General features: G+C 41.3%; 1 protein-coding gene across 4 annotated transcripts in view; it reads left to right on the forward strand.

Moving 5' to 3' along the window:
• Positions 1-12,527, forward strand: part of PCSK5 (proprotein convertase subtilisin/kexin type 5) — a 455,891-nt gene that overhangs the window by 201,641 nt on the left and 241,723 nt on the right. The window lies entirely within an intron of this gene.

The raw sequence follows: 12,527 nt of genomic DNA on the forward strand, positions 1-12,527 counted from the left end.
TAAAAAATCAAACTGTGTAATTACTTTATTATGGAGTCATAGCGCAAGCATGCCAGTTGGCTCCAACACTCTTGCCTTGTTGAGGTTTTTATTCTAGTCTGGGAATGTTCCTGTGAGGCTCAGAGCAGTCGGGGCCCTTTCCCTGCGGAACAGTGAGGCAGCTCAGATTCCATGACAATAGCGCTCCCTCTGGGGGACAGAATGTGTCAAGGTCATATGACAGATGCTCAGGGACAGGAACGACCCATCTACCTTCAATCCTGTTCAACGTGGTCAAATTCTGTGTCTCAAAGATCCCTTTGAAAGGCCCCTTAGGTGATGTGCAGTAGGTCTCACCTCGTCTTTCTGTAAACACCAACAGATTTTGCTGTCTTAACTCTTTGAAATCACTCATCTTAATTCTGTCAAAGCTCATACAGATCCACACTCTCTTACCCTCCGTTTCAAAATCCGAAACGTCCAGAAAACTGAAAGTTCTTTTGCAAATTTGACACACAAACTCCTCTGATAGCAAAGCTTGCCCTGAACTGGTTTGAGGTCTTTTACAGTCTTTGTTGTGAAAATTCATACATTTTACTGCAGAAGTATGAATGTATTGGATTATAAGGTGCTGGCTGAGACCCCCCCCGCCCCCCACCAACTGGAAGTTTTGTGTAATATGTGCTCTGGATGCCATATCTGAAAAAAATTTGAATTCCAAGCACATCAGGTCCAAAGATTTTAGAAAAAGGACTGTGGGCCTGCACTCTGACACCCTCCTACAAGAGGACCATAAAAGCAGCTGAAGTAATAACGTAAGTGTTTTTCCAAAAATAGCCTTGCACCCCTGCCCGAGGGAGGAAGGGAAAGATCCTTTGACTTAGTCGTACCCTGACGTACAGCAATAGTAGGTGACAAGAAAAGAATACAAGAATCATGACGAGACACGGGTACTTCAGTAAGAAAGGTTCTGGCTCATTTTCAGTACATTTACAGCTGCCCCTTTTTAAGGCAGGGGGCCTTTATTAAGGCAGGCGGGCCTTAATGTAAAATGGAAAGAGTAAATTATAAGCCGTGGAAAGCCTTGGAGTGAGACAGACAGAAGAACACAGCTCTGGATGTGGGCTGCCTTAGTTTGTTCCGACCACTATAACAAAATACCATAAATGGGGTAGCTTGTAACAACAGACATTTATTTCTCCTTTTGCTGGAGGCCCGGAAGTCTAAAATCAAGATACTGGTAGCTTTGGTGTGTGGTGAAGGCCCACTTCCTAGGTGGGTCCCATGGCAGCAGGAAGGGGCAAGGTAAGGGAGCTCTCTCTGGAGTCTCTTGTAAGGGTACTAACCCCACTCATGAAGCCTCCACCCTCCTGTTCTAATCACCTCCCAGAGACCCCGTGTCCTAGTACCATCATGTTGGGCAATAGATTTCAACACACGAGTTTTGTAGGAACAGAAACATTCAGGACATAACACGTATTGTATCTCTTGTTGGCCTCTTGCCTAAACATTGGTGCTAAGGGATGCCTAGCTTCCCACCAATCTTTGTATTTCTTCCTTTTTGATGAGAAATATTAATCATTTCAGCGTATCATATGCTTTAAAGTGGTGAAAGTTGGGGTGTAGCAAAAAACTTGTACTTACCCTATTAAATTCTCACTTGACAACTTTTCACTGGGCAGCTCTGCCCCCAGCAGTCTCCATTAACTGTCTGTTGTTAAGTGGGTCACTGTTGTTTGGATTTTTGAAAATAGATTGTCTTTATCCTGAAATTCTAGGGTGTTTCTCAGGAATATTTTCCAATGCACAAAATACTGAAGGGGAAAAAAAGTCAGGAATTTTTCCTGAACCTCCCCATTCCCCCCCCCCACCAAAAAATGATTGTCATCTCAAACTTTGCAACCAGGTGCCCTATCTGTGGCTATAGACCTACAGGATACTCAGTTCTGTGGGATATTACACCATAACACTCATATTTCAACAATTCTTTTGACCAATAAGCTCAAATGGAAAATCCTCACCTTTGTGCCCCAAACAGCCCACTCAGTTGGATAAGTTCGCTTTGGGGCTGGGAACACCCCGGAATTCTTCATCTGTTTTCTCTTTCTTTGCATTTTGAGCATTTTTAAAGACTAATTTTTGCCTCAACTGTGATGAGTAGAAGGAAGGTTGCAGGATAGATACACCCTACCTGGAAAAATCCACCGTAGATTAAGATTTTCAGCAGTTCAGTTTGATGTTGGGGCCAAAGTAGATGGCCAGTAATCTGATAAAATAAGAAAGGATAAGCCTTGCCTCTTAACCCCAGTGGCTTGTTCTACAGGCCAGTCTTTGCCTCTGAGTGAAGGTGGAGGTTAGGAGAAAGATGTCTGAGCATTAAAAGAAGGGGCATTAAAAGTGGATGATCCACTGGGATCAATAAGCCATGGGCCTCCCACATGAGGAAAACGTATCTGAACTAAGAAATTGGAGCCAGGAGCTCGAATGACAGTCTGCCAAGGCTGTGGTCATTCAAGCGCTAAGCCTAAGCCCACTCTGCAGCCCCCGCACCCCGTCCCCAGGGATCTCTTATACTAGTACTTCTCAACAACACTTGGACCTTGGTATTTGGAGATTCAGCCTCTCCTCTCACAAGCTGAAAAGCCCGATCTACGAGATACTCCCTTGAAAGGAGAGAGGGGAGAGGGCAGAGGGAGGCAGAGTTGGGCGCCAGGACACTGCCGCACTCCAGACACGCATCCCCTGCTCAGGTCAGTGAGGAACGATGAGGCTCGGTGCTGGGGTGAAGAACCACCAGCAGGGGCTCTGATCCCTGTTTATTGGCACGGCCCAACTCTCCATGTCCTAGAGGGAAGCATCCTCACTTCTCCTGAGGTCACTCGACTACCGTATCTACTCAGGGAAGCTCCCACCTGCCGAGCTCCCCGCAGCCTGCTTTCTTTGCATCCGCAGGTGCTTGCCTGCATCAGTAGAACAGTAGATCCTCCTCTGGAACGGCTGCAACCATTGGCCATTCTGATGCTTCTCGCTCCCCTCCCCTCAGAGCTTTTCCCAACAACAAACACCAAAAAAACCCCAAAAAACAAACAAGCAAACAAAAAAACACCTTGCTAGGAATCTAAGAGGAAAGAAAACAAAAACAAATACAAAGCATAGAAACAGATAAGCTTCAAGCGTACAGATCTCTTATCCCAGCTCAACAAAAGCTCAGTCATGGGTTAACTCTGCGTGACAGCTCACAGGACAGCCTCCCCCCGCCATCCTTCTCCCACGGGTGTGTAAGAACACGTATTGTAACAGACTCCCCTGTAGCGCACCCCAGATCCTCAGGTAAAAGTGAATCCTCCCAAGACCGGAAGGATTCTGAGTGCCTCTAAAAATCTGCCACCTTAACCTGCTCTCCCTGGGTTTGAGCCCCTTCTTCTCTCTAGCTGCCTCTGACGTCTGATCGCAAACTTTGCCTTTCTAGTAGATAAGGCAGTTTCCTTCTGCTCCCAGAGATGTTGCCTGGGCACTGAAAGTGGTGCATTTCTTAGCTTTCTAAAAAAAAAACTGTAAACGATTTCAGAATAAGAGAAAAAACTGTGCTCTTAAAAGAAAGGGGAGAAAACTTTTTGTGTTGGGATGCTCTTGTCATGTGTGTACTAGTTCAGAGGTTTATAATATTTCAATTATTTGGGTTTTGTGGATTTGGAAGGAATTTTGGGGTTTTTCAGCGGAGTGAAAAAGGAATATGTAATCAGTGATTATGAGTGAACTAATTATCATTGGGGCCATTGCTACTTCAAGTGATGGTTTTTGTATGGCATAACTCAGAAAGCTCTGGTAAAAGGAGTGTCCTTAAATGAAGAAAGTAGTGAAACATGACTAACAGTTTTAGGAGAGCTGCCTACAAGAACACCAGGTCACGTGTATAAAGAGCCTTGCATCTTGACACTAATATACATATGTTGCTACTACTCTAGCCCGCTGGGAAGAGAAAGGACAGTCGTTAGCAAGTGATGTTTCCTACAAAATGGCTTATAAAATAAAAATTGAAATAATTGACCTTCATAAAAATACACTGCTCAGATTGGTTTTTTTTTTTTTTTAAAGACTTTGAGAGAGAGAGAGCATGAGTAGGGGGAGAGGCAGAGAGAGTGGGAGAAGTAGACTCCCCGCTGAGCAGAGAGCCCGATGTGGGGCTCGATCCCAGGACCCTGAGATCGTGACCTGAGCTGAAGGCAGATGCTTGATGAACTGAGCCACCCAAGCGCCCCTATTGTTCAATTTCTTAAACTAAGCTTTACTGAAAGTTTCCCTGACCTGAGTCTGTAACTATTGGCAAAGAGAAGCTAGTTTAGGGGAATCTTTTATATGTTCAATTACCAGCATTAGCTCAGGACATTCAAAAGTGAAGTTTACTAAAGAAACCTTTCGGCCTTAAGTTGCAAATGGTCTCTCACTGGAAATCTGAATAATATATTTTCAGCAATCCAGAAATGTTGCACAGTGAATGGTCAATAAAAGGGACTGAGTCAGGAAGAAATTTCTAAAATTATTTAGGACTTTGAGAAGGAGGGTTCCGATACACAGAATATTCCACAAATCCTTGTTTTAGTGACCTGGAAGCGTTTTCCTCAGATTTCATATCTCAGGGGCCTCGGGGATACCTTCCTTTGAGAACATCTCATGTATCTGGACCTAACTTCAGAAAATACACAAATTGGGGTGGCAGTGTCACTCTGTACTAGAAATATACCTGGAGTGTATTAAACAGTCACTGCTTCTGGTATGGTAGATAGCTAGCTAGCCCCATGGGCATACATATACACACATCTCTAGGTAGGCTCATCTACTTTCTTCTTATTACCTATCTGTTCTCTCCTAGTTCAAATGTCCCGTTGGAATATATCATATACGTATTTGTAGAACACAGGTTATAGAATGTATATAGAGAGGATATAGTATTAGGTAACTTAGTTAATTTATTGTACTACAGATGTTTTTGTATGTATTCTCTTCCAAACGAGGCTTAAACTCCTTGAGACTAAGGATTGTACCTTACAGTCTTTATTTATAGGCATATAACAAATATCTGGTACACACACACAAAAAAATTAAAGCATCATGCTATATGCTACGTGAATTAGGCAGGACGTAATTTAAATATTTGTAAAACCTGTCACTTGCCTTCAAAGGGAGGCAAACGTACACTAACATAGATGCACAAATTGTTTAAGAAAGCCAATGCAATCATTTTGGGGGAGCGTGCAGGATTTGGCCGAAAATAGAAATGGCCAGCCTCCATGATCCAACTTGGAACATGGGCTCCATGACACTTTTATATCCTCCATGACATCTAAGCACCGTGTTTTGCAAAAGGTCATTTCCAAACAAACACTAGGTCAATCCATCTAGTCCAACCTTCTTATTTTTTGTACCAGGGAAATGAGGTGAACAGAATTGCCCAATTTCATATATTCATTATTTTTATCTTTTAGTTCCTCTTGTTGGTGTTGATTAGTGACTTCTTCCCCACACCACCTCAACTCATCCCTTACCCAGTTTACTTATTATTCCTTAGAATTGGGCTTAACTCAGGTAAAATAAAGACATAGCATTATTTCCTTCCTTAGCTTCGAAGAGAAGCCCCTCTACCTTTGATCTTTAGCGGAAGGGATAATGGGAGACATGGAGAGGTCAGTGTGTGAAGAATTAAAGATGTGTTGAGCCACAAGATGATTCACACCATATGCTGTTGATTTCAGAAAAACCATCCTGAAAATTCTTTTCTCAGGAAATTAAACTTAACATCTGCGTTTCTTATAAACCTACGAAGTCCATCTATATAAACGTCATGCAGTTCCTACCGATCAACCACTTTATGCTTTTGCTCTACCTTATAACCTCTGTCTTACCTACGTATGTTTCCAATGGAGGGAAAATATGAGGAAATGCTCCAAATATTTGAGATTCAATTACTGTGAGAGATTAATACCTGGGACAGTTGAGATGGTGCCTGGAATTTTTAATAAGCTGAGTTAAAATAACTAATGGAGGGGCTTCAAAGTTCTAGAACTGACCCATTTTGCAGGGAGCCCACATAAGAAGGACTCGATAGACATAAGCATTTCTAAATATTGGGGTTAGCATCTTAGGCCTGATATCTTGTAAATTCTTCCTATCTTCTTTGTTTTGCTTTAATTAAGAACACATTTCAGTATAAAATGTTCCATCAGAAACTCTCCCAACGGCCACATTTCCCTGTACGAAATGCTGCAGTGGGCGGGGAGGCAAATGCATTTGGTTGTTGAGGTAAAATAGCAGAGAACATATCAACTCTTTGCTTTTAGGAGAGTTTTCCTTATTTCACTTAGAACTTCAGAAGCACATGCACATGCTCATGCCATGAGCCCCGGATTCTGTAGAATGATGAGGGTAAGGATGGAGTTAACACACACTCCCCTTTCCCCCATACTCCCAGAGTTTCTTGAGTACTGTAATGTTGTAGTTTGGGCTTAGCATTTAACTGAGATTTCTGGCATGAAGGGTTGGGATCTGTAGCATGACGAGGGTGGGGAGACTTAAAATGTGCTCAGGGAGGAGAGCTGAAAAGGTTTGTGAGGTAAAAACAGCACACATTTCCACTTGAGGGCCAGCTGACAGAGAAGGGATGTACTGTCCTGGATGATTCCCTATAGTGAAATAATTGTAACCAGACTCACAGAGCAGTTACCACGGGCCTTCTGCCAGCACTGTGCATGAAAATAGCTTTGTTATGTCTACATACACACAGACAATACACTGTGTCCTCTAGCACTTTTCAAGTTCAAATTATGTGGAAGCCAATTTTCACTGGACTCAACTTTTTACCTAACTAGTGGTTAATGGCTTAAAATAATGCAGCTTCCAAAGGTGTCCTGTATTGCTGGAAAAGCCCTGGTCAGAAGGCTCCTTCATCTTGTATTGTCTTGAGATTTAGCCCGATGTGTTCTATCCCCTTCCTGAGATGAGGAAACGAAGAAGGGATGGATAGTTGAGTCGCCCAGAGAAGTAACCAGGTGGTTGTTAGCTGCTGCTTTGGCTTAGCTTTATTTTCAAAAATAGATGGTTCACTGAACGTATGTTGCTCTTATTGCTGTAATAATAAAGATTGCTTCTTAAGAAGAGAGTTCTCGGTTCAGTTGCAATTCCCAGCATTTTTCCTTGCCAGGTGTCATACGTTACGTTAGAAATGTCTCGTTATAAATATCTGATTTGTGATTTAATCTAAGCAGGATCACTTTAAGATTGAAAGTGGGAAAGACCTTTATGGTGTCCTCTGGGATTTGACTCATTTTATACTAATTATATCATTATCTGTGATGTGCCCCCCTCTCCACCATCTTGACCAGAATTCCGTTTCAAAGGACACTATACCTGAGAATTCTATAAACAATGCTACCACTTTGAGAAAATAATGTAGAAAGCTTCTCTTGGTTTAAGCCTGGGGTGGGGGGAGGGGAGTGTGTGAGAAGGGATTTTGGAAGGAAACTTCTAATCTCATTTTTCTCATCTCTGAAAGGTATGTAAAGAGGATATGGGTGTCAGTAACATTGATGGAATCATCCATCCATTCAGTAGACATGTATTAATGGTCTACTTGTTGTCAATTCCTACACTAGACATTGTGAATTGAATGGTGGGTTGACAGACATGAAATTTTTGTCCTCTTTGGCGAGGCCGTCTACAGCAAACCAAATGATAAGTACTTAGGACAATATAAACAGAGTAGAATAATGGAGAGAGTAATTTGATGAAGGGAACCATTTTATCTAGAGTGATAATGGAGAGACCTTTTGGAGGAAGTGACATTTTAGCTGAGACCTGAAATATAAGAAGGCTCACTGGTAGAGAACTGGACTGAGCATTGCAAGGGAGAGGGAGGAGCAAGTTGGGAAGACCACATAGTTAGAACATGGTTACTGGGTTTGAGAAATAGGAAGATATGCATGGCTAGTGTGAGCTGAGGGTTTGGAAGAGTCCAGATCACAGAGGGCATCATAATAAGTAAGCATGATAGAGGCCTATGGAGTCTTCTAAGGAGGGAGACATGATCTGATTAAAAATTTTAAAGATCATTCCAGCTTCTCCTTGAAGAACACTTGGTGTAGGAGCAAAGCAGGTACCATTTTGGAAGCTAGTAACATAGTTCAGGAGAGATTAGGGGAGCCTGGTCAGGGTGATGATGATGGAGACAGAAAGAAGTGGATAGATCTGATGTTCATTTTGCAGGTACAGCAAACAGGGAATGAATTAGAATAATGTGCTTTGGGGGGAAAGAAAAACTCAAGGCTGCGGTCTAGTTTCTTAGCAGAGCTCTTGGGTAGATTGTGTACCATTTATTGAGATAGATGCCCTTTATTCTTTCCATGGGATTCTGAGAATTAAAAGAGGCATAAATACCCATGGGACTAGATCTCTGGCCCTCCGGGTCTTGCAACAAGACCCGTAGCCAGTAGCCAGTTTCTCTTACAATTAGTGACTGTGCTGGGCGCCTGGGAGGCTCAGATGGTTAAGCGTCTGCCTTCAGATCAGGTCCCGCATCAGGCTCCCTGCTCCTTGGGAGCCTGCTTCTCCCTCTCTCTCTGTCTCTCATGAATAAATAAATAAAATCTTAAAAAAGAAAAAACAATTACTGACTGTGCTTTGGTGCATCGGCTCCCCCAGCAATTTATTATGTAATTCTTAGAAAATGCTTTTCACTAAGATCATGGTTGCTATAAATGACTGAGACAATTTACATTTTTAAAATAGAGAAAATAAAGAATATGGATTTATTTACATTATAAATTGCTCATCTACTATGTCCTTTAATTTAAATAGGGTGTTAATAGCAAATTGACTTTTATGCAGTTACCCCATAACATTGCTTAGAAAACCTAATGAGTTAGTGGGTTCTTCAAGAAATATGTAAAATTTAGTATTTAAATTTAATCTCTTGAGGGTTTGTGGATTTTATTCATTGCCAGGAAATTTTTGTTCTTGATAGTGTCTATGGTAACACCCCAAACACTATCAAATATAATTTTTCTTGCTGAGCATAAGAGAAGCTGCCTTCCCCCCCCCCCCCGCCAGGGTCCATTATAGTTTCACACCATAGTTTGCTAAGTTAATCACTTTAATCAAAGCATATTTCAATACATTCTGCAAAGTGACTTACTGTATGGCATCATCAAATATCACTGTCTTTGTATTTGAACATTCTCAGATATATTCCTAAACTCTATATTGAAACCCAGTTAGAACTCAACCCTATTTTTATACCCCGTCGTCTTGAGTTTTGAATCAGTCTTGTATGTGGTCACGTTGTCTTAACCTATAATTTTTTTACTTGTAGGATGTATTTGTGTCATTTGTTCAGATAAGGATAATTGTTTCTAGTGACACTATTATTTTGTGTTTAGCTGATTCTGGCATTCTTTTTACTCTGTTTTTGCAGAGTCATAATACATTTTGCCATCGGTATGAGAGAAATGTAAAGAAGAGAAGTAGAAATGACAGACTGAAAAGCATGTCATTTCACTAGCATACAAGATTTATTCATGCTGACCTCAACAAATCAATGATGGCATTTGATTTGTCAAAAGCCCAAAGCAACAAATTCATAGTGAAGTAATCTGAGATACCTGGAGTACAACCTGCTCACAAAAAGACATTTTGTGTGTAGAAGATTGGCTTATTTCTTGCCATCTTGGATTTTCGTTTCTCCATTTGTGATGATTCTGAACCTTACTGAGTAACCATATGTGTGACCAAGGTGAAGTCAAGTTTTATGTTCTTTGCATATCCCAGAAAAACGATATTCCTGTGAAGCCTGGTAGTGTCTTTCTAACCCATAAAGTCGTAGTACCTCTGACCGCGATATGCTGTGTGGGAGACCAAAGTTTCTTCTTGCCTCAATTGAGTGTGGAAATAGTGCATCAGAGTGCAAAAAGTAAAATCAAAAAATGATGAAAAATAAAAATAGTAGACAGCTTTCACTGAATGCTTGCTCTGTGCCAGATACTGAGCTGAGTGCTTTTATTGGTTATCTCGCTTAGTCCTCAAAGCAGTGCTCTAGGTAGGCATTAGCTCCCTATTTCAGATGTGGGAAGAGGCTTAGAAGTTTATCCAGGTGGTAAGCGGTAGATCTGGAAATGGAACTCCAGGTGATGTGACACCAGAATGCACTATTACACCACATCACCTTTCTGTTGTAAGAGCTATGACAAGACATGCTTAATTGCAAAGGCTGCCACGAAGGGCCAGGAGTAAGGAGAAGGGTGACAAAACTTTGAATAGGGATGATTTAGGAGGACTTTATAGAAAAAGAGGGATTCAAGCTATACTCTGAAGATTATTTTTTTTGGCTTTAGTATGTATAAGTCATACAGAATCTTGTTTAAAAATGTAGATTTTTGAGGGCACCTGGCTGGCTCAGTCGGTAGAGCATGTGACTCTTGATCTCGGGATTGTGAGTTTAAGCCCCATGTTGGGTGCCGAGATTACTTAAAAATAAAATCTTTTTTAAAAGAGCAGATTTTGAAACCCTCAATATAGTTTGTTTATTCTACTTTATTTTATTTTATTATGTTAATCACCATACATTACATCATTAGTTTTTGATGTAGTGTTCCATGACTCATTGTTTGCGCGTAACACCCAGTGCTCCATGCAGAACGTGCCCTCTTTAATACCCAGCACCAGGCTAACCCATCCCCCCAGCCCCCTCCCCTCTAGAACCCTCAGTTTGTTTCTCAGAGGCCATAGTCTCTCATGGTTCATCTCCCCCTCCAATTTCCTCCCTTTCATTTTTCCCTTCCTGCTATCTTCTTTTTCTTTTTTAACATAGCCCTCAATATAGTTTGGGTGATTCGATTACAAGTGGTCCATAGATCACAGGAAAAAAAACCCCAGACTGTCAGCTGTCTTGAAAGTGAGTATTTGCAGTAGCCCCAGCAGCACCAAGGACAATATTAGGCACACAGTAGGCAATCAAATATTCATATAATGAGAGAATGAATCAGTGGAGAGAAGGCAGTCTCCCTTTAGTTATTGAAAAGTATGAATAGGTATCTTTTAAGGTAGCTGTAGTTAGTAGGGTATAAATGCCAACAAATTTAGTTTTACCTCTAAATGTTGACGATCCATTCAAGCAATACTTATTGAGTCATGCTTGTTACCATCGTCTCTTTATTTTGAAACCCTTTTTTCCCCATCTCGGAAATTGCAATGCACTTACAGTCATTGTTGCAATCTTTAGCATCAAAATTCTGATGTAACTCCATGAGTGTCTGGCACCGTGCTTAGAACTAGAATACATCTATGAGCAAGACATGGATGTTCCATGCCTCAGCTGCCAGAATGGTAGAGCAGGGTCATCCCAAATGCATATGGTGCTTTGAACCTGGCTCCCAGAGAACATGCCTTCCAGCGAAGGGAGGCGTAAAAGTTAATTACATCTGATATTAAGTGCTATGGAAGAAAAAACAAAGGATGATATTGGGATAGAAAGTGCTGGTGGGCTAAGGGTAGCGAAGGGTGCATAACAGCAAATAAGGAAAGGATTAGGTAGGGCCACCAATGAAATGATAGCATTTTTGCTGAAAGTGGAGTCATAAAGGTGATTCAATTTATACTTGGTTTTTATGAGTTTTTACTGAGTTATCGATTCCGGCATTAACTGGGTTTCACCCTTTTTTATCCAGTGGTGCTTAAATCATGACCAAGCCTTAGGTAACAGAAGGCCAAATGAAAAGGAGAAATAATCTATATTTTTTTATTTCTACCAGTATTTAGAAATATGCCCATACATGATTGAAAACTGAGCATCCCTTCAAAGTTTAAAATTGTTCATCCAGAATCCAGTGAAAGCCTTAATTTTCTTTTTTTTTTTTTCTTTCTTAATGGGGGGTAAGGGCAGAGGGAGAGGGAGAGAATCTTAAGCAGGCTCCACGCCCAGTGCGGAGCTAAATGCAGGGCTCAATCTCACAACCCTGAGATCATGACCTGAGCCGAAATCGAGAGTTCGATGCTTAACTGCCTGAACCACCCAGACACCCCTCGATTTTCTATTTTTGGTGGGCACGCTAGTTTATCTGAAAAACTTGATACGCAACCATGGAATGTTGGAGGAGGGAAGAGAACTGAGGGAAATTTAAGGTAGGCTCTCAGAGGAGTCTGCTTGTTATTTGGCTATTGGAAACCTTTATAACTGACTTGAAAGAATATAAGAGGGAGCTTCCTGGAGAGAGCATGATCTGGGAGTGATCGTATTAGTCATGCTGTATTCTTATTCATTGCTCTGAATTTAGGTGCCATTGAAGTTGACATCTAATAGCCTCATTGCCGTAGCAGATGTATTCAATTTTATAGTTTTCATTGTACTAAAACTCTCCATTATAGGCAATACCATACCTGAAATATAAAATACTTATGATCAGTTTGTCTGAGAAATCATAACATTGGAAGGTTGCCCAGAGACCATCTGGTCTGTAGAGATGCTATTTAGCGAGAGTGTTCAAGGATCACCAGGCAAAGGAGAA

This window comes from Eumetopias jubatus, unplaced genomic scaffold, assembly GCF_037043125.1.
Source record: "Eumetopias jubatus isolate StellerSeaLion01/CBP00866 unplaced genomic scaffold, mEumJub1_p1.0 scaffold_15, whole genome shotgun sequence".
Taxonomy (NCBI): Eukaryota; Metazoa; Chordata; class Mammalia; order Carnivora; family Otariidae; genus Eumetopias; species Eumetopias jubatus.